This window comes from Mobula birostris, chromosome 5, assembly GCF_030028105.1.
Source record: "Mobula birostris isolate sMobBir1 chromosome 5, sMobBir1.hap1, whole genome shotgun sequence".
In the NCBI taxonomy this organism is placed as follows: Eukaryota; Metazoa; Chordata; class Chondrichthyes; order Myliobatiformes; family Myliobatidae; genus Mobula; species Mobula birostris.
Window position 1 is genome coordinate 87781608 of NC_092374.1, and position 25685 is coordinate 87807292.

A 25685-nucleotide genomic window follows, 5' to 3' on the forward strand; every position below is an offset into this window, starting at 1 on the left:
AAATACTATAGAGAAAATAACCTCGATAGTAGGTGTCTTGTGATTGTCAATAATTGTGCTGCTCATCCACCTGGCATTACCAAGTATGGCGGTAACATTAGTGTTGCGTTCTTACCGCCGAATATGATGTCGTTGCTGCAGCTGCGCGACCAAGGCCTAATAGCCACAATTAAGGCTTACTATACGCAAAATGTGACGCGTTTTATTGTAAGTACCACTGACAGAGGGGGCAACTCCGAAGCGTCTTTGCGAGAGATCTGGAAAGAATACAATATAAAATTGGCAATCGCCAACATTGAAGATGCTCTCAAAAGGCTAACAGTCTCGATGAGAAATGGCCTTTGGAGGAAACTGTGTCCCAAAGCAGTGAACGATTTTAAAGGCTTTGTACCATCAACAATAAACACAGCAATGGTGAGTTTGGCTACTGTACATACATTATTTCTACTTTATATAGGCTGTGCATTTTTATGCATTATATGGTATGATTTGGCAGCTTCATAGCTTAAAGGTTGCTGCAGAGAGTGTTTCTGCCGAAAGCGCTTGCGCCGAGAATGCTGCCGTGAGATTTTTGCTGCGCTAGACAGTGCTGAAAAGTATTTCTACTTTATATAGGCTGTGTATTTATCATATCATTCCTGCTTTTACTATATGTTACTGTTATTTTAGGTTTTAAGTGTTATTTGGCATGATTCTGTAGGGTATTTTTTGGGTCTGGGAACACTCAAAATTTTTTCCCATATTAATAAATGGTAATTCCCTATTCACTTTACGACATTCCGGCTTACGAATCGTTTCACAGGAACGTTCTACCTTCGGATAGTGGGGGAAACCTGTACTTGTACTTGTTAGGCTTGCAGAATAACCACAAACTTAACCCCTTATTATGTTGTGCCATCTTGGAAACATTCTGGATCATTTTTCCTTAATAAATAAATGAATGAAAAAGTATATATTGTTAAGTTATTTCTTTATTTGGGTTCTCTTTACTAATTTTAGGGCTTGCATGAAGGTCTGATCACATTTTAGATCATATTTATGCAGGAATAGAAAAAGTTCTAAAGGGTTCACAAACTTTCTACCACCACTGTCTGACTGTGCAACTGGATGTTAAACTTCCTAACCAACCTGATAGTCATGATGCACAACCACTTCTCCCTCTCCATCGTCCTAAATATGGGTGCCCTCCAGGGCTGTGTGCTGAACCCACTACTGTACACTCTGCTCACATAGGATTGCAAAGCCAAACACTTGATTAATCTCATTGATAAGTTTGCCAATAACATGACAGTGGTTGGGCTCATCACCAACAACGATGAGACGGCCTACAGAAAGGAAATGAAGAGCTCAAGGCTGATGCCAGTCAAATAACATTAATGTCAATAAGATAAAGGATATGATTATTGACTTCAGAACTCACACCACTCACAATCCTCTTTACGTTGACAGCACAACAGTGGAAACTGAGCAGTTTCAAACACACCCCTAAACGCATTCTACACAATCGGCAAAGCTCACCTCTACTTTGAGGCTGAAGAGAGCTGGACTATGCACACGTCCTTCTACAGATGCACAGTAGAGCGCATAACATGCTGCATCACTGTAAGGTACGGAAACTGCACAGTGTTGGAAAGAAAGGCTCTACATCAGGTAGTCAAAACTGCCCAATGCCTCTCTGGCACCAGCCTTCCACCATCAAGTACATATACACAGAAAGGTGCCACATCATGAAGGATCCCACCCAACCTACCCACGGACCATTTGCCCCACTCCCATCACGGAGGAGGCTACATAGTATCTACGTCAGGACCACCAAACTCAAAGATAGTCAGTTTCTCCAGAAGGCGGCTGATCAATACCTCCACCCACTAACCTACCTCTCCACACCCACACCACCACTACTTTATCATTCCCTGTCAGAGTCACCTTATTTGTAGATACCCCTGTGCCTAGCATCATTTTATGGACATACAATCAATATATAAGCTATGTATTTATATTTGTGCTTTTTATTATGTTATTTATCTTATTGTGTTTTGTTTTTGGCCACATCAGATCCAGAACAATATTATTTTGTTCCTTTTTACACTTGTGTACTGAAAATGACATTAAACAATCTTGAATCTCTATATTTAAGGATGCATTGGCATGTCCAGAGGAAGTTCTTGAGAATAATCCAAGGAATGAAAAGGTTAACACGAGAATTTGATGGCTCTAGGCTTGTACTCACTGGAGTTCAGAAGAACTGGAGGAGGAGGGAGGCAGCGGGAGGAAGGAAATCTCAATTAAACCTACTAACGCCTGGACACAGTGGACTTGGAGAAGATATTTCCAATAGTGAGAGTCGAGGGCCAGAGGGCACAGCCTCAGAATAGGAGGACAGCGCTTTAGAAGAGATGAGGAGGAATTTCTTTCGCCAGAGGTGGGTGAATCTGTGGAATTCGTTGTCACAGTCGTCCAAATTATTTAGTATATTTATCACAGGTTGGTAGGTTCTTGATTAATAAGGGCATCAAAGGTTATAGGTTAGGAGGGATAATAAATCAGCCATGATGGAATTGTGGAGCAGACTCGATTGTTCGAATGGCCTGATCCTGCCCCGATGTATAATTATTTAATCCTCATTCTGCCTTCATTTCACATGGAACTTCTGGAATAAGGAAATTATCTTTTATTGGAGAGCAATATTCAACCAGATCTTATGGATACCATTCCTGTCATTCATATGAAAGACCTCTTGCAAATCAACAAACTCTACACAAAACAGATGGCTGCAATTCATGGATATTTCTTCTTCTTGTAACAAAAGGGAGAAAGAACTTGCTGGTCCTGCTGTAAAATCACAGGGGAGGTTTTTTTTCCAGCAGGATTTTAACATTTTCAGCAGGTGGCTGGGCACAGCTCAAATGCCATCTATAAATTTGCTGATGAGACAACTATCACTGGCAGAATTTCAGATGGTGAAGAGAGGACATATGTGAGTGAGCTAGTTCAGCAGGTTGACTGGTGTCACAGCAACAACCTTTCACCAGTATCAGCAAGTTCAAAGAATTTATTGTGGACTTCAGAAAGGGTAAGATGAGAAAACACACACCAGTCCTCATAGAGGGATCAGAAGTGGAAAGGGTAAGCAATGTCAAGTTCCTGGGTGCCAACATCTGAGGATCTATCCTGGACCCAACTTTTCAATGAAGTTACAAAGGCGGCATGAAGCGGTTACAATTCATTAAGAGTCTAGGGAAATTTGGTATGGCACCAAAGACACATATACGTTGATGAAGGTAGAGCAGTGGATGTAGTGCACATGGATTTCAGTACAGCATTTGATAAGGTTCCCCATGTAAGGCTCATTCAGAAAGTAATGAGGCATGGGATCTTATGAGACATTGCTTTGTAGATCCAGAACTGGCTTTACCACAGAAGGCAAAGGGTGGTTGTAGATGGTTTGTATTCTGCATGGAGGATGCTGACTGGTGGTGTTCCACAAGGATCTGTTCTGGGACCCCTCCTTTGTGATTTTTATATATGACCTGGATGAGGAAGTAGAAAGGTGGGTAAGTAAGTTTGCTGATGACACAGAAGTTGGGGTGTTGTGGATAGTCTGAAGGTCAAAAGGTTACAGCAGGACACGATAGGATGCAGAACTGGGCTGAGAAGTGGCAGATGTAGCTCAACCCAGATAAGTGTGAAGTGGTTCATTTTGGTAGGTCAAATTTGAAGACAGAATATAATACTAATGCTAAGACTCAAGGCAGTGTGGAGGATCAGCGAGATCTTGGGGTCTGTGTCCATAGGACACAAAGCTGCTGCACAGGTTGATAGTGTTGTTAAGAAGGTGTCTGGTGCGTTTGCCTTCAACTGTGGGACTGAGTTCAAGAGTCGTGAGGTAATATTACAGCTATATAAGACCCCACTTGGGGTACTGAATCCAGTTCTGGTCACCTCATTACAGGAAGGATGTAGAGAGAGTGCAGAGGAGATTTACAAGGATGTTACCTGGACTGGAGAGCATTCCTTATGAGAATAGGTTGAGTGAACTTGGCCTTTTCTCCTTGGGGAGACGGAGGATGAGAGGTGACCTGATGGAGGTGTACCAGACAATGAGAGGCATTGACTGTGTGGGTAGCCAAAGGCTTTTTCCCAGGGCTGAAATGGCTAACACAAGGGGCATAGCTTTAAGGTGCCTGGAAGTAGGTACAAGGTGGGTGTCAGAAGTAAGTTTCTCCACATAAGATAGTGGTGGGTGCATGCAATGCACTGCCAGCGAAGGTGGTAGAGACGGATACAGTAGAGACTCTTAGATAGGTACATGGAGCTTAGAAAAATAGAGGGCTATGCAATAGGGAAATTCTAGGCAGCTACTAAAGTAGGCCACCTATAATGTGCTATAGATTTTCTATGTTTCTATCCACTGAAGAAGGCACAGCCTTTACAAAGCTTCTCACCTGGAAGATGTCATTTCAGGCATACTGTATACTCAAGAATTTAGAAATGAAGTTTGAACCCATATCTGCTTTTGGATGAAACTTCATACCAAGACTCCGGCTGTTTGCTTACATATAAGACAATAAAGCCTAGTCAAAAAGAGAAGGGAAGTTCTCCTTGTGTTCTGCTAACATTTCCCTCCCTGATTAAACTAATTAGTTGATCTTATATCATTATCATAAGATCATAAGACATAGGAGCAGAATAAGGCCATTTGGCCCATTGAGTCTCCTCCATTTCATCATGGCTGATTCATTTTCTCTCTCAGCCACAATCTCCTGCCTTCTCCCTATATCCCTTCATGCCCTGACCAATCAAGAATCTATCAATCTCTGCCTTAAATATACCCTATGACTTGGTCTCCACAGCTACCTGTGGCAAAGAATACTACAGATTCGCTACTCTCTGGCCAAAGAAATTTCTCATCTCAAAATCAGAAGGACATCCCTCTAGAGAGGTTGTTCCTTCTGGTCTTAAGATTTTGCCACCATAGAAAACATCCAGTCTATTGAGGTCTTTCAACATTCAATAGGTTTGTAATGAGTGCCTCACCTCAGGATTCTCCAAAACCTTTGCAGCACTGCAGAGAACAAGCTCAGAGTAGATTGTCAAAGTCAGGTCAAGTTGAGCTGAATTTAACCCTAACGAGCAATCCACACTGTTACCCAACAATCATCTTTTCATCTTTGGCATAATGAGGTTACATACAGTTATATAGCATCTAGAAAATGCACTACCACGTGTAAGGCATACAGCATCCTGACTTGGAAATAAATTGTCAATGCTATCATTGGATCAAAATCCTTGCACTCAAGGTCACAGCCATTCATGAAGCCTATGCCAGAGCAACTTAAAAGCAATAAACTGTGGCCTTAATAACCATCTCCTATCCCATGATCAAATCAAAAAGCAACAACTGTGGAAACGAATGATCATTACAGAACAATGTTGGGGGTGGCACGATAGAGGGGAAGAGTCATAGTTCATCAGAGTAGGAGGAATGGAGGGAAGAAACTTTTTTTAAGAAATAGATGAGGCCTGTGTAAAGTTTCGGTTTCATTGAGGACATCAACAAAACGAAGTCAGTTCATATTCCCATACCACATCGAGCAGAGGCAAGTCAGATTTACAAAGCTGGTTAGAGCAATATACCAACACCAGTTTGAATGTACCTTAGATCATGTTTTAGCTGCAGCTACAGGCAAGGCTACAAAGAACAAACACACAAGAATAAAAATAGCGCAAATAAAAAGGAAACATAAAAGGTCACCAGCTGATACACATTTCACTTAGTCCTATTTCAACCACGAGGTACAACTACACACCAGCTACACTACTCAAGTGAAAATTCTCCACAGAAACTAGAAAGCTGAACTAACTCCACACAATCCAATACCATCAGTGACCACTCAAAATTCCTTTTAAAAAAAAATTGCATGTTGATCAATATCTATAGGTAAACGTATTTATCTCATCTACAGCTTGGACTAATGGTTATTAGCTAGTAATAATCCAAATTACTATTTGTACCAACTGCTGTATATATTAACTGAAACGTTACATCAACAACTAAACCTTCAGAATTTCACTATCTGAAGTGCTTTAGGATTTATGTGTCGACCACAGCTCATGGTATAGCATTCTTTTGCCCATTCAATTTATAAGGCTGCTGGTCTGAGTCTTAGCCAATAAATACAAGCACAAAACTCTAGACCAGGGGTTGTAAACCTGGGGTCTGTGAACTTGGATGAGAAAAAAATTTATATCTTTATTTTCACTAACCTCTAACTGAAATTTTGCATTTCTGTCGATGATTGAATGTAGACCACAAACCACAGTACTATTAGCAGTACCTGTGACTTGGCCACCAATAGAAATCAGATATTTACATATCACATTACAGTTGTTACAAAAATCTCAAAATATTGTTTACTGCACACTCATCACTACTTCAAAATTATGGTAGTTATTAGACCTGTCGATAGATCAAACATGATCACAGTCTTCCTGTCTGCAGATGCTCGTGTGACGTAGCGGGCCAACTATCAAGCTGCCTTGTGCCTAGGAGCCGTTCAGCCACCAAATGGTGAAGTCATATGAACTCACATTTGTGACCCAGACATCTACGTTGCACTCCATTATTCCCTATCCATAATTGCTTGCTGATCAATGCAAAGAAAGTGGTCAGTCGTTTTTACTGCTTGTTAAAGTTTTGCAAAAATGGGCAGTTCAAGTGGGAATTCTTAACTCTCCATAAAGCCGCACGACCTTTTGTAATACCACACAACTCCACGCACAACAATAGCCAAATTACAGGAAGGACATCTTTGCAAATTTTCAAATGCTGGAGGAAGTGCTCTATCAAGATGGAGTTCTCTTTTCAAAGTAATTCTCTATTAGTTTGAAGAGAGACAACTATAAACTCCTGGAAACACGTTAGAATTCTTTCCAAAGTTATTTCTATCTTATTGGCATTAAATTGAACCATGGATTTTGCAGTCCTTTTCTTTCCGATATGACCTGTATCAAAGGTGTTTATCATTCTAGCCAAAGATGAACTCATTGATCTCAGGTCAAAAAAAAAACCTTACTACGATTGGAATTTAACTCAAAAAGCCTTGGAGAATTCTGATGTTCCCTGAGGGAAGCCTATCCTTGCCTTGTAAAACCATCTAAGGAAGCTTTAATTCTATTTATGAATCAGGATTTTCGACACTTGTAGACATTTTAAAAAAAAATAATCAAAATCCATTGGATGTCCAACATGATATGCATGTTGCTTTGTCAAAGAATACCCCTAGTTTAATGTTCTTATCCAAGCTAAGTAACAACAGCATTCACACTGATACGTCTTTTAAAAAAAATTTTAAACTTGCCTATATTTTAAATGGATAATCTTATTTAATGTGTTATAAAGCATATTAAAAAAGACAAATGTCTGATATAGTAATGTTTTGATAACTATTTCAATGTAATTGGTTTGTTTTGTAATCCTGTGTACTTTATTTATTTAAATACATTATTCTGAGAAGGGTCCATAGGCTTCACCAGACTGACAAAGGGGTCCATGGTATAACAAAGGTCAAGAACCTCTGCACTAAACCAAGTTTACAGCAGTATATTTTTTGGATGAAACATTAAACAGTTCTTATTTACAGAAACCAAACAAAAAACCTACATTACTCTTCATTACCTTGAATGAGGAAAAATTCTCTCGTGCTCTAGCAAATGCTTTCAAACATATAAAGCTAAAGATGAAATAGAATATTGTCATCACAATAAATGGTGCAGGAGGCACAGTGCAGGATTGCCAGTGTCTGTTCCTATTCCTGGTGCTCTAGGATAGGGAGGTTGTGAAAGGCATTCTACAGGCACAGGTCTTTTTATTTACACCAGACTCCAGTGCTAAGGATAATTGATATTCTCATCAGAAGTATTTGTTGAAGAATGCACTATACCCAAAGGGCTGTGCTGTCCGTGCTCCATGAGCATGGGTTGTTGTGTTAGGATGCAAAGAAAATAATAACTTCCAAACACAACTATTACTTGCCTTCTATAAACTAACATTCATCAGAACAAAGAGAACTAGGTAAAATCCCATGGTCAGACGTGCAGTATAAAAGTAGAAAAATCTAACACAGAAAGGAACTAAGCTTCAGTTGTAGTAGTTTGTAGACAGAACCCCAAAGGAGAGAAAGTTCCACTTCGAAGACTTGGAAGAAAAGAAAAAGGCTTCTTTTTTTTTTTAAACACAGGCAGAGATCTATCTAAATTATATATATATACACGCACACATACACACACACATATACATATATACACACACACATATACATATATACACACACACACATATACACACACATACATATATTTTAAAAAATGGAGATTTTAAATCTTTTTGAGTAGTGCCATAACAAAAACCTCTCACTCAACATCAACAGAACCAAAGAGTTGATTATCGACTACAGAAGGAAGAAGCCGCAAGCCCATGAGCTAGTCCTGATAGAAGATCAGAGACGGATTGTCAGCAGCTTTAAATTCCTTGGCATCAGCATGCAAATATCAGCACAAAGGCACAACAGCACCTCTGCTTCCTTAGATGTTTGTGTAGATTCAGTAAGCCACCAAAGTATTTGACAAACTTCTATAGATGCAGAGGAGAGTACCCGAACTGGTTGCATCACAGCCTGGTATGGAAACATCAATACCCAGGAATGGAAAACACTACAAAAAGTGGTGGGTACAACCTAGTCTATCCCACGCCAAGCCCTCTCCATACTGAATTCATTCACTTACAGCACTGCCACAAGAAAGAAGTATGCATCAAAGACTCTCATCATCCAAGACATGCTCTCTTCTCGCTGCTACCATCAGGCAGGAGGTGGACACACTTTAAGACCTATACCACCAGGTTCAAAAGCAGGCCAGTCTGCTCTTTGAGCCTACAATCCGCAGCCTCTTGAAACAGCATAGATAACTTCACTGCCCACAACTTTAAACTGATTCTACAACCTACAGACTCACTTTCCAGGACTCTTTTACAACTCACTCTCAGTATTATTGTTATTTATTTGCACATTTTTTTCCTTTTGCACATCGGTTGTTTGTCAATCTCTGTTTTGTGTTTTTGTAAATTCTGTTGTATTTCTTACGTTTTCCTGTAAATGTCTGCAAGAAAGTGAATCTCAAGGTAGAATATGGTATCAAACATTCTTTTTTGTGCCTTGTGGTGCAAAGGGCGGCAACCTTTGCCGCTTCTTTGGCCTTTTGTCTTTTTTTTTACGAGGCCAAGTTGCTAGCTCGACGCTCAACCCAGAATGGATGGAAAGTGTACAATAAGCTGTCTGGATTCGAACCCAGGTCCACTCTCCTCAAAGTTTGGTGCGAATGCTACTACACCACCTAATAGATACGTACTTGGATAATAAATCTATTTTGAACATTAAAATGCAATGTCTCACAATCACCATTCACGCAATCAAGTTTACCATATCCATAGCAATGGGTCTATTAAAGTCCCCAGTGCTTAAGTTCTGGGTGTCTACAATTGCAGCCGATTATTTAAAATATGAAATCACACCTTCACAACCAAACGTGCCAATTGAAAAACTGGCTGTAAAACCACTCTCCAATTGTCCAAGTACAGGTGGCCTCTGTTTTCCAAACGTTCACTTTACGACACCTCGCTGTTACAAAAGACCTACATTAGTTACCTGTTTTCGCGAACAGGTGTTTTCACTGTTACGAAAAAAGGCAGCGTGCGCCCAAACAGCCAAGCTCCTCCCCCAGAACTGCATTCTAGCCGGCAATCTCTAACTACTTTCAAATCTCTTACTAGCCCTTCCTTCAGTTAGTCCTGACAAAGTGTCTCAGCCCAAAACATCGACTGTACCTCTTCGTAGAGATGCTGCCTGGCCTGCTGCGTTCACCAGCCACTTTGATGTGTTGCTTGAATTTCCAGCATCTGCAGAATTCCTCGTGTTTGCGATTCTATAGATTTGCTGAGTATGCCCCCAGGAAATTGTATCTCAGTACATGGTGACACACATGTACTTTGATAATAAAATTTACTTTAAATTTTACGTTACTCCATTTCGGGCCACTGACAAAATGTAATAAATCCAAATCATTGTTGCTTATTCACTAACAGCACTGAATAACCTACTGAACATTCCCACATTTACTAGCTCATATCTCCAACATCTGCAATTTTTGCCTCCCTTGTATTTTCTTAGATAAAAGTGAGGATAACTCATACTGCAGTTTGGGAATTTTACATTTGGTTTGAGTTTCCATTGTTCAATATTAAGCTACATAAAAGTGCAGCATGAGTATTAGAGACATGACAAATGGGACCAAAACTAGACAAGAGATTTTTCTATCAGTTTAAAAATCAGACCCAAGATATTTCCCAAGTCTAAAGTACAATGAAAACAAGCAGAGTCCCCAAAGATTGGCTATCTTGTAGCTTTTTGATCAAGTCACATTTTGCTGCAAAAATTGCATCACGTCCAGGCTGAAACAGTTAGCTCTATTGTAGTGATGGCGCGAATTTTTGACTTTTTTATTGCGTGATTGTGTTACTATTTTTTGTGTGCTTTGGGCTATATGTTACTGTACTGTGTTTTGCACCTTGACCGTCTGGTAACTCTGTTTCTTTTGGCTGTATTCATGAGTATTCATGCAAGATTGAAATGACAATTAAACTCGATTGGATTGAACAGAGTAATGGGTCTGAGGTGTGATCTCGGAGAGTTGGCTATAGACACTCAAACAGCAGTTTTTCTTGACGACGAAAATCAAAGGCCAACAACTGATGAATTCCCAGAAAATTTCAAAACAGATTAAGAAGTTTCTTTACTTGGTGCACGTCAAGAGTATGGGCATGCTTCTGCGCCGTACATAGCCGAGCAGAATGGATGCATTTAAGATGAACTTGGATAAACTAAAGGGAAGAGGGATAAGCTGAGAAGAAACAGCGAGGAGAAACTCAAGTGGAGCAGAAGAAACTGATCGGGTTTACTGTGCATTTTATTTGCGTGAGCAAACTAGCATCAGATTTGTGACATCCCCACACTGCTTCATCTGGCTTAACATTTTGATGCATACATACCATGTTTTAAAGCGTACTCTGAATTAGTCTGACCTTGGAAAATGAAACTCAGTTGCAAAATGCTTTCAAACACTTTAATATCCCAAAACACAACACTTGAGTAATAACAAGTTTTAAATAAATCATATAGTAACTAGTTTACGAAAAATCATATTTGTGTTTAGCAGAAGCTTTTTAACTTCTAACAATAGAACATAAAAACATAGAAAACTTACAGCACAATATAGGACCTTTTGGCCCACAAAGCTATGCTGAACACCTTAGAAATTACCTAGGTTACCCACAGCCCTCTTTTTCTGAGCTCCATGTACTTGACCAGGAGTCGCTTAAAAGACCCTATCGTATCCGCCTCCACTACCGTCAACAGCAGCCCGTTCCACGCACTCACCACTCTCTGCGTAAAAAACTTACCCCTGACATCGCCTCTGTATCTACTTCCAAGCACCTTAAAACTGTGCCCTCTCGCGCTAGCTATTTCAGTCCTGGGAAAAAGCCTCTGACTATCCACACGATCAATGCCTCTCATCATCTTATACACCTTTATCAGGTCACTTCTCATCCTCTGTCACTCCAAGGAAAAAAGGCCAAGTTCACTCAACCTATTCTTTTAAGGCACGCTCTCCAATATAGGCAACATCCTTGTAAATTTCCTCTGCACCTTTTCTATAGTTTCCACATCCTTCCTATAGTGAGGTGACCAGAACTGAGCACAGTACTCCAAGTGCAGTCTGACCAGGGTCCTATATAGCTGCAACATTACCTCTCGGCTCCTAAACTCAATCCCACGTTTGAAGAAGGCCAATGCACCATATGCTTTCTTAACCACAAAGTCAACTGCGCAGCAGCTTTGAGCGTCTTTTTTTTAAAAATAATCTGACATTCTACAGAAGCCTATGGTCAGCTGTGGTACAGCATCAAGAAAAGGATCAAGATTAATTTTGTACAAAAAAGTCATGGAAAAGAGAATAATCATCTGATCTAATTCCTAATCTACTCAGTTCTGTCAATTCTAAAGGTATTTTATACTTTCCCTAACAAGCCAAGAATAATCACTCAACAACTCTTTGGGACAAAGTGGGTATTCTTCACCAAGCTTTAATGAAACTTCAAAAGTCAAAACTTCACCCTGTCCTTGCCCAATAACAGTGCACTGGGCAGATTCAAAGAAATAGGAAATAAGGCAATATATAACAATTGTGGTAGAATTCTAAGTAACTTTCACTTCTCCATGCCACATCTGGGATCAGGCTTAGGAAAACATGAAAAGGAGCTGGCTCTTTACATTATCCCGCTTGTTTTGCCACTCCTTATGCATTCCTGAAAGTTGCTTGCACTCTGGTTTTAAGGTGACTAATAAAGACATTGAGGGAACTTCAAACTATTCCAGGGATGGGACAGGAGAGTGGGTACTTTGTAATGTGGTGTGATCCTGCTGCTTCAAAGGGCTTCTGCATGTGAACAATTCACATCTTCATGGTTCACAATGCAATTGACTGGCACACACTTCCTGAACCCAATCAAGGACTTCTATATGGGCCAGCCACTTTGAGTTTATCTTCAAGATAGTGGATGTGACTTCTATCACAGATACAAGGGACAGAGCCAGATTGAGAGTCAGGGGAAATGTGCCTTGCTTGCATTTCAAAGGGTGGTAGTGAAGGGCTGTTTTTCAGATTGCAGGCCTGTGACCTACGCATGCTGCAGGGATCAATGCTGTTTGCCATACATATTAGCTATTTGGATGAGAACATTAGTGGCATGATTAGTAAGTTTGCAGACGACACCAAACTTGATGGTGCAGTGTGTCCAGGGTTACAACAGATTTCTGTAGCTTTACATGTCAAAATATACAGTAAAGTGCACGCTTTATGTCAATGACCAATACCCCAAAATATAACCATGCTTCGAGCGCCAACATTGCATGCCCACAACTTACTAACCGTAACCCTTCTCGGAATGTGGGAAGACCAACGGCTACCAGACACCAGTAAGCCCACTTCTAGAATACTGTGTGCAGTTCTGGTCAACATACTGAATCCAATTGAATTGACTTAAGTCCTTCATATACATAAGTAAAAATCTTTATCTTTAAATGTGTAATTTATAATAAATAATATGTACTGTTGGAAGGATGAAATTTAAGGCAGAAGGGATTAGAAAAGATTCAAAAAGATCATGCTGAGATTAGAGAGCTTGAGATATAGGGAGAGACCAGATAAGCTAGGACTGCTTTGCCTGGAGCTGAGGGAGTGACCATAGAGGTTTATACAACTGAGGGGCACAGATCATGTGGGTGATCACTTGTCTTTTTCCTAAGGTGAAGGAGTCAAAAACTATAGAGAATGGTTCAGTTGATACAGGAAAGATTTTAAAGGGGACTTGAGGGGCAAGTTTTTCCAGTGGATGGTGCACAAAACGGAATAGGTGGCCAGAAGAAGTGGTGGATGTGGGTATAATCACAAAACGTAAAAGACATGTGGACAGGTGCATACATTAGAGCAGGAGTTGCCAACCTGAGTCCATGGATGCCTTGTTTAACGGTGTTGGTCCATGGCATAAAAGGTTGTGAACCCCTAACTTATAGGGATATATGAGAAATGCAAGCAAATGAGACTAGCTGAGAATGAGTTGGGCTGAAGAGCCTTATCCATGCTGTGTAACTTCATGACTGTCATTTACTTTCTATGATGCTGTACCCTAAATCACTCTCCATACTCACAGCTTGGTCATGTAGCTCTGATGCCAAATGTGAATCCATGGGACTTGCAGGATGCACTGTTACCTGTGTTTACATCTTCACAGTCTGGTTTTAGCAAGGGTAATTTTTAAAAAAATAAGATTAAAAGGGAAAAAAGGTTCCCTTTCTGCCAAGTGAAGGCTGCTCATTTCTTCATTTATAGATGACAGCATGTTATTTTCAATTCTGCAAATTTTTCTTATCACCATCCCAGCAAAAGGATTAACCTGGCTTATTCTCTGCCCACACAACTCTGCTGCTGATTGAAATTTCATCAAGAGACAGGCCACAGAAGTTCTCTTGATCCACAGCAGCCATTTTAACACATGTAAAAGAGGTGGTGGGGTTGGACAGTCTCAAAATCAGAAACCAGCCAAGAGCTTATTTGACAATGGAACACCAGTGAAGTTACTACAAATGCAGATTTGGTCATGTGCCTGCACTGATCTTACTGTGAAATTTAGCCATATTTACTTACGTGTTTTCGTAGTTTGTATTTTAGTTCAGATATTGGTGGGGACAGCGTCTGACACGAAGTCTAGCGCTGGCAGCCATAGAGACAAGTGCATCAGAAGGTTGTGGATACCAGCTCTGCGCCCTTTTAGCTTGTATTAGGACAGTACTCCAAGTGCTAATGAAACCTTTAAAAGGAAATACACACAATTCGTGAGATGTGCTTAAACTCTCAGCTTTCACAGGTTAAAATATATGCACGTAACTGGTCCATGTAGTGCATCGTGTAATGGGGAGGAGAAATTAAAGTTGCTCCCATGCAGCTAACTAATCATGGTGTTACAAAGTTCTTGCTGCTGTGACAACCCAAAGCTTGGAAAGGCAGTAACAAACTGAAAGCTTTCAATTCAAGTGTACAAGCCATGAATATTTCACAAAATCCCACTCCACTGCTCCCACTGATTACACTGAGTTTAAAGATTTGCTAGTACAATAAAACTAAATTTAAAATTAACTTACTGTACTACAGCCAGGAATAAGTTTGCAGAGTATATTCTGATGACTTGATGTCTCACCACCACCTAAAAGAAATAAATCTGTAAAAGACCCAAAAGTAAATGTTATTTCCTACAAACTAACCAAAAGAATTGCAATTTAATCAACAGAATCCTGAGCCGAAGGGTTTTTTTTTGTTTTTCTGAAAGCACCAAATCAACTTGAGATCTAGTTGCACATCATAGATGTCTGCCCATTCTCACTTGCAAACCTAAGCACCGTATTTCAGTTCGACCATAGCAGGCTGCCAAAGCCAAGCAGGAGGTGTTAGGATGTTTGAAGGGTGGGTTGGGCGGTAGTGGTGTCACAAATTCAGCAAGATTACCCAAAATAGCAGTACAGATAGATCAAGAATCAGACTCAAGACCATCCTAATTTGAATGGACAAGCCAACTACTGTAGTACTTTCCATTGTTATACAGCCCACACACACTTCAAAGAAAACTTAGGCAGGTTTGCAGGCACTTGTGCAATACCACCCCAGTAATCAAACAGTCTCACAGATAAGAAAACTAAGTGCAACAGAGTAGGAGGGAAACCTACTAATAGACTTCATTTGAATGGACCCCATTGTTTCAATTATTCAGTCATGGATTGATATTAGGGCTCCCCTCTCAACAGTAAAACCATGCCAACTGTATATGAATATGAACATTTCATGGTCACCCAAATTCCTTTACTTGCTGAACTAGATTTAGACGTTTAACAAGAAAACAATTTTAAAACTCCCATCCTCATTTCCAAATTCCCAGCTCCCATCCCCTACCCTCTCTCACCTCAGCTTTATCTAAGCTGGGTTTTCTCAGGAGCACCAGAGGCTGAAGGGAGATCTGATAGAGATTTATAAGATTATGAGAGGCATAAAAAGGGTGGATGGGGAGCATCTGTTTCCCAAGGTAGAAATGTCTAATACCAGGAGCATGCATTGAGGGTGAGAAGGGTGTAGATTCAAAGGGGATATGAGGGGTGTTTTTTTTAAACTCAGAGTTGTGGATGCCTGGAATGCGCTGCCTTGTATGGTGGTGGAGGGAAATACATTAGAGGCTTTTAAGAGACATTTGGATAGGGACATGAATGTGAGGAAGATGGAGGGATATGGACATTGTGTAGATAAGAGAGATAACCGTTTGGGTGGTTTTGATTTGCTTCATAGCTGGTTCCACAACACATGCCAGTGATAATAAACCTGATTCTGATTCAGCACAACACTGTGGGCTGAAAGGCCTGTTCCTGAGCTGTACTCTTCTATGTTCAATGTTAAACTCCTTCAACTACATTACGCTTCAAGATAGCCTCTCTCTGATTCTGGTTCACTGGTCTCCAAGGCACTGAACAAAAAAAATTGCTTCAATTCATCCTTGATTAAACCCTACCATCATATCAAAGTTTCAATCATTGGTCCTAATACTTCCATACTTGCCATTTTCTCCATTTTAAGGGGTTATATAAATGTCAGTGTCTAAAGGCAAAGCAAATTGGAAAGATGGTGATGTTACCAATGTCTCAAAAGGCCTTGGCAGGCGGCAAAGAGCCGTCAAAGTTGAAAAATTCAAAGTAAATTTATTATTAAAGTATATGTATGTCACCATACCCAACCCTGAGGTTCATTTTCTTGTGGACATACTCAATAAATCCATAATAGAATAATCATAATAGAATGAAAGACTGCAACAACTTGTGCATTCAACTAGAGGTGCAAAAGACACAGTAAACATCACCAAGACTTTTACAGCATCATCGTCCAGTGACACCTAGAAAGTAGGAATGGGTTGTTTCAAGTCTTTGACAACTCGTGTCTCAGTCGTATGGGATCATAGAGATACACAACCTTTTGTATCTGAATCATCCTACATACACTTGTACTTCTGGTTCTATAATACATCTTTAATGTTGCAACATTGTTATAAATTGGATTATGCTAAAACCTAATGAAAACCAGAAATCATAGTAACTAAGCAGAGGTGGGGGAGAAAATAAATGGGTGGAATATGGAGGGAGAACATCAATAATTTCAGATATGCGGATGACACTGTGTTAATTGCAAGTAGAGAGGAAGAATTACAAAACTTAATTGATATAGTTGTTGAAGAAAGTGCAAAAATGAGTCTATCTCAATTGCAAAAAGACAGAACGTATGGTGATATCCAAAAAGGAGAATCCTATCTGCAGGCTGAGAATAAATGGGAAAGACATAAAACAAGTACAGAACTTTTGCTCCTTAGGAAGCTGGGTGACATCAGACGGCAGGTGCGACTTGGACATCAAAAGAAGAATAGGGATGGCAAAAGACACCTTTACGAGAATGAAGAGTACACTGACCAACACTAAACTAGGCATGACAACCCGCCTCAGAGTACTGAAATGTTACGTTTATCCAGTTATGTTATATGGCTCAGAATGTTGCACAATATCTAGTAACATGAGGAAACAAATTGAAGCAGCAGAGAAGTGTTTTTTTGAGGAGGATGCAAAGAATATCATGGACGAAACGAATTATCTAACGACGATGTCATAAGCAGAGCAAACACAAAAACAAAAATAATGTATGAGATCATGAAAAGGCAACATAACTTCATTGGACATGTGATTAGGAAAGAGGAGTTAGAATTTTTGCTAATTATGGGAAAGATTGAAGGGAAGAAAGCAAAAGGAAGGCAAAGGCAAATGATGATGGAGACAGCAGCCAGAGAACTGGAAATGAATACCAATGAATTGATCCACTTGACCCGAAACAGGAGTACGTGGGCCATGGCAGCCAAAGCTCGAACTGGGCACGGCACCTGCTGATGATGATGATGATGATGATGATGATGTTGATGGAGGGAGAAAGGAGAGAGGGAATGCTGTCAAGTGAATGAAGGCAAAGGGTGGTGACATAGAAAGGAGGGAGAGGGAGGGAATTCCAGGGAACTGAAAGTGGATGGAACAGGGAGGAAAAGACAGAACAGAAAGTTTGTTGAGGGGTCACTGACAGGTTGGAGATTGTGGGTTTCTAAATATCTCCATCATTATCAATAAGTAAATTCACGACTCCTCTAAATCAATTTCCTCCAAGAGGACCACAACCTTGTTGTAGGGTTTGGAGGCTTGCGTGCCTCAATGACCCAGAGAGCTATGTTGGCTGGAATCAGGGCTCTATGTTTTGGCTCTTGGTAGGGTCATCCATGCCAAACAAGTCAAAGTAGAGGCCAGGCTAAGAGTGGTCCCTCCTCCAGGTTCATCTCAGGGCTAACAACCTTGACTGATAAAAACAAAATTGTGACGGAAACAGCAACATAGAATATGGAGGACCTTCACTGCTGACCTAAATGCCAGCAGCGTAACAGGCAGTAACATGTGAGAGTGTACACAAAACCAAGCATCCCACGTATAAGTGATGGGATATACTAACTTCTCATTTGAGATAAAGGCAATCAACCACTGATTGAACTTTTTAAAAAAAACTACAGCTGCCAGAAATTTTAAAAACTGAAATTAAAACAAATCTCAATTAGTCAGACAAAGCAGAAAAGAATGTTAGTATTTTACATCAGTGACCCAACTAGTTCTGCAGAACATGTCCAGCAGTTCATTTGTATTTCAATTTGGACAACGGATCCATGAGAAAAGCAACTAATTCCACTGGTTAAACTGGGTTAGCACTGCAATTTCAAAACTACAAGGCAGCACAACACACACCAAAAAAACCTTACTGGTCGTCATTAACACAACAGGCAAATAACCATCAAACTTGGATAGCCATTTTGCTCTATCACTTTTGAAACCATAAAATTATTGCACGCCCACATTTTAAAAAAAACAAAATTTGTTCAACAGCATAGCATTTCCAAAAGTTTACTTGGCAATTACATTACAAAAGAAAAATGCTTTAAACATACAAGCATACTCTGTCACATGGAACAATGCCAAAAATAAGTGCAAAACATGACTCTCAATTTCAAACAACCGTCTAACGACGGTCTAACAGACTATGGACTACTATTAACTGTTGAAGCACATATAAATTCAGTTAGCATTTTTTTAAAATTTAAAGCACATCATGACCCACAAATACAATAACAAACAGATGCAAGAGTATTTTGGGCCTTGTCTGTTGCAAAGACTGCAACACGCCCCACTGACAAGACCGTCTCAGATCGTCAAAACATTCCCCCAAGTGCACAAGATTCAAAACGCACAAGTGTTTACCTTCCCACAAAACATTTCCCCCTTCTACCCCCCAAAGATATATAAATCAATGTCATACAAAGAGAGATGTGATCAAAACGCACAAAGATCGCTCACTGTTGTTAATAAGTCATAATTTGGACCTACTCCAAATACAAAAAGGATGGGGACAACTTCAAATACAGGGAGAAAGATCACCGTAGAAAGTGTCTGCAGGCACCCTAATGCAAACAGCCATTCCCTTTGCATAATAATGCAATGTATTATTTCAGAAAGATTTTTTAAAGTTAAATGTCCATTTAGAACTTGCCAAGCAACACAAACTGCCATCTGTTTGGATGTGGGAGCGGGGACGTTCTTGGGGGGGGGGGGGTTGTTTATTAATTATGAATGAAATATTAATAAAAAGCCCGATGTTTGACATCTCAAATTGCGAGAAGGTTCCTCGTTGCCAAACAACCCTGGAAGCAGAGCTGCCACGTCTGATCTCCATCCACCGCTCTCCAGATTTACTGCGCGTTCATTTTTAGTTCGAGTAAATTCAAACCGAATTAATTCGGGGGTGAAATGGGTTAGTTTTGAACGGCGGCTTGAGGGCCGGGATTATCTTCCCTTTCTCCGCCCAGTACCTTGTCAGGCAGCTACTTCTCTCTCTCCGACGAGCTTCACTCGGTCAGAGGTAAGAGGCCTCGAGCTCTCCTGAAGACCAAAGCGGGAACCGCAGTCACTCGAGGCGGGGGGATGCGACGGGGCCTAAGAGATGGGGGGGGGGGGAGATCGAAGGGGCGGAGCCGGGCCAGTGGGTAAGCAAGATGGAGGTTCCAGCTCTTCCCATCCGCACCGAGCCCGAGATGATATCCACGCGAGCGTTGATTACCTGGTATAAAGCAGAGTGGTCCGCCTCCGTCTCTCCTTCTCGCTTTCTCTCACACACTATCGCCGCCGCCGCTTCTCTGCGGATTCTCCGATTCTAAGATGGCCGCTGCGCTCCCGTTCACGTGACCCCCACGCGCAGCCGCCTCCGGGACCCGGATGTCGGGCGTCCCGAGCCACGTGCCGCGCGGGAACGAGTGGGATGGGGGTAAGGACGGTCTCCCGCCCGCTGCTTACCGCTCTCTCCCGCCCCGCCGTGCCCTGCAGCCCAACGGCCTTAGTCCCTCACCGAGTATCCTTCCACACTGTCGTTCCCATATCCCTTCGGATGTTTTCTAAGCCTCTGCCCGAGTTTCCTCTTTCACGTTGCCAGAACCCCGCACGATCTCATATTCAGCTTGTATATTGATTAATTTATTTTTATTCATTCACGGGACAATTTTACATGACGAATTAACCTACCAACCTGTACGTCTTTTGGACTGTGGGAGGAAACCAGAGCACCAGGAGGAAATCCATGCAGTCACAGGGAGAACATACAGACTCCTTGCAGGGAGCAGCTGGAAGTGAACCCTGGGTTGCTGGTAGCATAAAGTGTTGAGCTGACCACTATGCTACTGTGTCACCACATAAAAATGTTTTAAAACTGGCTCTACCTGTTTCGTAAATCCAAACGTACAGTGAAATGCATTATTTGCATCAACCACCGGCACAGTCCCCAGATTGCCCTGAAGGCAGCCCTCCAGTATTATCACGCCTCTCGAGCCAACAAAGTATGCCCACAACTCACCAACCCTAACTGTACATCTTTGGAACGTGGATGGAAATGCAACCATCGCAGTCACAGGGAAGACGTACAAACTCCTAACAGACAACTGTGGAAATTGAACCCTGAACAGTGATCCTCAGTCACAGGACACATCCCAACTCCTCAGCCTTTCCGCAACCAGCATGCTGTCTCCCTGCCCTTTACATAAGAACACAGGAAATAGGAGCAGGAGTAGGCCATCTGGCCCGTCGAGCCTGCTCCGCCACTCAATAAGGTCATGGCCAATCTGGCCGTGGACTGACTCGTCCATGTGACAGGCTGAGGTGGCTTCTGTCAAATTCTTAAGTCCATGTTGCCTACACATCCTGCCCAAGATGGTATCTTTTTTTACAGAACTACAAAAGTTTATTTACACAAAATAAAAACATCAAATATTTACCAGACAGTGAATAACTTCAAATTAAAATATGAGTATTACTATAAAACAGTCTATTCCTTGGGGGCGCCACCGCTCCCCCACTATACCCATCATGACCACATGCTCCTTCTCCAAGGACAACTGGGCATGAATGTATCCTTGGAAGAAGGGCAGGCAGTCAACCCTGGGAGAGCCCTCGACTGTCTGCTACCTTGACCCAGTAATGGCCATCTTGGCCAGGTCCAGAAGCAAGCTCACAAGTAAATGCTCCAAGTGACCCACCCCCTTCCGTACTGGGTGCCTTATTTAAGGAGCACAGGGCTGAAGTTTAGCCAGAACCTAAGGAGCAGCCCCTTCAGATATTCAACCTCTCACATTCCATGTATGCATGGTATACTGACTAGTCCTGGTCACAGAATGGATAAGTGGACAGGGTGTCAGTCAATCTACTTAAAATCTATTGCACAGTACTGCCCTATGCAACACCTTCCGCCCCAGGTCCCCAATGTCTAGGAGAAGGACCCTGAATAAAGGGGTTTCCACTGGTAAAACACCCTCGTGCACACTAAGGCACAGACTAACTCAAACCAAGGCACGGCTATCATACACAGTGACCTGAGGCCTTGCCTGATCTATTTCTTCCATCTTACTACAAAACATGATGTAGAGTTTCAGCTTGAAATGTTGGCAATTCCTTTCTTCCCACAGGCGCTGGTCAACTTGCTGAGTTCTTCCAGCAGATTGTTTGTTGCTCCAGTCTGCACTTTCTTGTGTTTTCTGTTACCATAAGACCTCCCTTATTCATCTAACCTTGAACAAAATACCCGTATCCTGTTTGAAACATAACTTAACAGATCACATATCATTACTGACCCCACCTATCTCTTGAGAGGTACTCTCTCATATCTTCTCAATCCCAGCCTGAAGCCTCCCACAAATCTTGCTTCCTTCTGGCCTTGGGCTTTTTTCTCATTCTGTCTCAGGCCTAGCCTCACATCCCATCCAGTCCATTATTCCAATCTATTCTGGTTTCCTTCATATTCCTTGTCCCTCACGTGAGAATCCCCTCAGCAATCCCCTTGTTATTATACTCAATTGTAAACTCCTTCCATGTCTTTCATTTAAGTGGGAGTCTACTGAAGATTCATCAGTCTGGTCCTGAATGATAGGGGTGCTGTATGGAGTTATTGAGTCAAATAGTATAGAAAAGTGACCTTTAGCTGACCATGTCCATATTAGCTCTTTTGCCCATCTACATTAGGATGGTATGTCCTGCCTATTTAAATGTCAGTCTAAATTCCTCTTAATTTAAGTAATTATACCCGATTCCACCACCTCGTCTACCAGTACGTTCCAGATATCAACCACTCTTTGTGTCAAAAAACTTATCTCTTCAGGTCCCCCTTAAAACTATTTCTTCTCACCTTAAAACTATGCCCTCTTGTTTTTAATGTCCCTATTACAGAAAGGTTCCTTAATGTTGTTATAGCCAGGGTTTGAAGTGGAGATAAGCTCCCATTGCCTATTAAATCCTCCTAATGGTGTGTGTCTCAAATAGCCTCTGACAACCATGTCTAGCTCCTAGCCTTCACATGTGTCTTAGCCTGGCAGAACCATTTCTACTGACAGGGGAAGGGGCAAAAGCAGGTTACAGGCACCTTAAAACCAGTCACTTCGAGCAGATGGAGATTGTCAGCCGTCGTTGGCAGCTCTCCAAGAGAAGGAAAGCTCTGATCTCAAACCTCCACTGCCTTGCAGCTCTACCAACTCAAGGGCAAGACTTTATGAGTCTTTTGAGGGCTAGACTGTGCCACTTAAGTCTAGTGACACAGATCTGTACAAAAAAAAAACAGGTATGACTTGCTGAGGGCTACTTCAAGGGCAAAGAGATCATTCCAAGCAAGGTTGGAGGTGACATCGGATGCACGTCAACTATGGCAGGGTTTGCAGGACATTACTTCCTATGAAACGAAACCCAATAGCATGAATGGCAGCGATGCTTCATTACCACCGTGAGTTCAATGCCTTCTATGCCCACTTTGAAAGGGGGAATATAACTACAGCTGTGAAGCTCCCTGCTGTATCCAGTGACCCAGAGATCTCTGCCACAGAGGCTGAGGTTAGGCTGTCTTTCAAGAGGGTGAACCCCTGCAAGGTGGCAGGCCCCAATGGAGTACCTGGTAAGTCTCTGAAAACGTGCCAACAAACTAGTGGAAGTATTCAAGGACATTTTCAACCTGCCCCTGCTGCACGTTGAAAAGTTACCACCTTCTTCAAAAGGGCAATAATTATCAAAATCAGGTTTAAAATCACCAGCATACATCGTGAAATTTGTTAACTTCGCAGCAACGGTGCAATGGAATACATGATAATATCGAAGAAAAATAAGTAAATCAACTGCAGTAAGTATATATATGTATCAGATTGTGCTTTATGAGCCTGAGTGAATTCTTTGAGGATGTAACAAAACACATTGATGAAGGTAGAGCAGTGGATGTAGAGTAAATGGATTTCAGTAAGGCATTTGATAAGGTTCCCCATGCCAGGCTCCTTCTGAAAGTAAGGAGGCGTGGGATCCGAGGAGATCTTGCTTTGTGGATCCAGAATTGGCTTTCCCACAGAAGACAAAGGGTGGTTGTAGATGGTTCCTATTCTGCATGGAGATCACTGACCAGTGGTGTTCCGCAGGGATCTATTCTGGGACCCCCCCCCCTTCGTGATTTTTATAAATGACCTGGATGAGGAAGTAGAAGGGTGGGTCAGTACATTTGCTGATGACACAAAGGTTGAGGGTGTTGTGGATAGTCTGGGAGTGTTGTCAGAGGTTACAGCGGCACATCGATAGGATGTAAAACTGGGTTGAGAAGTGGCAGATAGGGGGCCAGCTGGTGGCGCAACGACATCGGCGCTGGACTCGGGAGTGGAGGTTCCCGGGTTCGAAACCAGTCGGGTCCGCTCCCAAGTACACTTTCCATCTATGCCGGGTTGAATGTCGAGATCACAACTCGACCTCGTAAAATAAAAGGGAAAATACTGCGAAGATGTCTGTGTGAGGAGTGGCGTGCCACACAGTCTCTCTCTCGCTCCGCGCCTTGTAAAAGCCATGAAAAAGACATCATCATGGACACGCAGACGCACACGCACAGACACTCACGTATGCACACGCACAGATTTGCATGCATGCAGGCACATGCCAAAAAAAAAAGTGGCAGATAGGGATCAACACAGGTAAGTGTGAAGTGGTTCATTTTGGTAGGTCAAATTTGAAGACAGAATATAATATTAATGGTAAGACTCATGACAGTGTGGGGCACTCAAAGTTGCTGCGCAGGTTGACAGTATTGTTAAGAAGGCATATTATGTGTTGGCCTTCACCAACCGTGGGATTGAGTTCAAGAGCCATGAGGTAATGTTACAGCTGTATAAGACCTTGGTCAGACCCCAGTTGGAGTACTGTGTTCAGTTCTGGTCACCTCACTACAGGAAGGATGTGGATACTATAGAGAGAGTGCAGAGGAGATTTACAAGGATGTTGTCTCGATTGGAGGATGTAATTTATGAGATTAGGTTGAGTGAACTTGACCTTTTCTCCTTGGAGTGATGGAGGATGAGAGGTGACCTGATAGAGGTGTTTAAGATGATGAGAAGCATTGATCATGTGGATTGCCAGAGACATTTTCCCATGGATGCATTGGCTAACATGAGGGGGCATAGTTTTAAGGTATTTGGAAGTAGGTACAAGGGGGATATCAGAGGTACGTTTTTCACACAGAGAGTGGTGGGTACGTGGAATGCACTGCCGGCGGCAGTGGTAGAGGCAGATACGATAGGGTCTTTTAAGAGACTCTTCGATAGGTACATAGAGCTTAGGAAAGTACAGAGTTATGCGCTAGGGAAATCCAAGGCAGTTTCTAGAGTAGGTTACATGGTGGGCTGAAGGGCCTGTAATATACTGTAGATTTCTATGTTCTGTATGTTCTATACTAAATCGTTAAATTAAAAATAGTGCAGAAACAAATAATACATATTTTCAAAAAGTGAGGTAGTTTTCATGGGTTTAATGTCCATTTAGGAATCAGATGGCAGAGAAAAGAAGCTGTTCCTGAATCACTAAGTGTGTGCCTTCAGGCTTCTGTACCTCCTTCCTGATGGTAACAAAGAGAAGAGGGTAGGTCCTGGGGATGGGTAATGATGGACGCCACGTTTCTGAGGCACTGCTCCTTGGAGATGTCCTGGACACTATGGAAGCGTGTACTCATGATGGAGCTGACTGAGTTTACAACTGTCTGCAGATTGTTTTGATCCCGAGCAGTGCCCCCTCCCCCATACCAGACAGTGATGCAGCCTGTCAGAATGCTCTCCACGGTACATCTGTAGAAAATTCTGAGTGTTTTTGGTGACATACAAAATCTTCTTAAACTCCTAATAAACTATACCCACTGTCATGCCTTCTTTCTAGCTGCATCCATATCTTAGGTCCAGGATAGATCCTCAGAGATATTGACTCCCAAGATCTTGAAATTGCTTACTATTCCCACTACTGGCCCCTCTATGAGGACTGGCGTGTGTTCCCTTGTGTTACCCTTTCTGAAGTCCACAACCAGTTTTTTTC

General features: G+C 41.8%; 1 protein-coding gene across 7 annotated transcripts in view; it reads right to left on the reverse strand.

Moving 5' to 3' along the window:
• The window catches only part of LOC140197848 (GRB10-interacting GYF protein 2-like), a 160104-nt gene extending 140101 nt beyond the window's left edge, over window positions 1-20003 (reverse strand). For 6 of the 7 annotated variants that reach the window (XM_072258362.1, XM_072258366.1, XM_072258363.1 and 3 more), the window contains exons 1-3: window positions 19891-20003; window positions 14811-14887; window positions 14317-14479 (exon numbers count right to left, since the gene is read on the reverse strand). The gene's annotated coding sequence lies outside the window, so the exon portion shown is untranslated. The remainder of the gene's footprint in view (window positions 1-14316; window positions 14480-14810; window positions 14888-19890) is intronic. The other variant, XM_072258360.1, reaches the window with a different exon arrangement.
• Between the last annotated feature and the right edge of the window lie 5682 nt (window positions 20004-25685).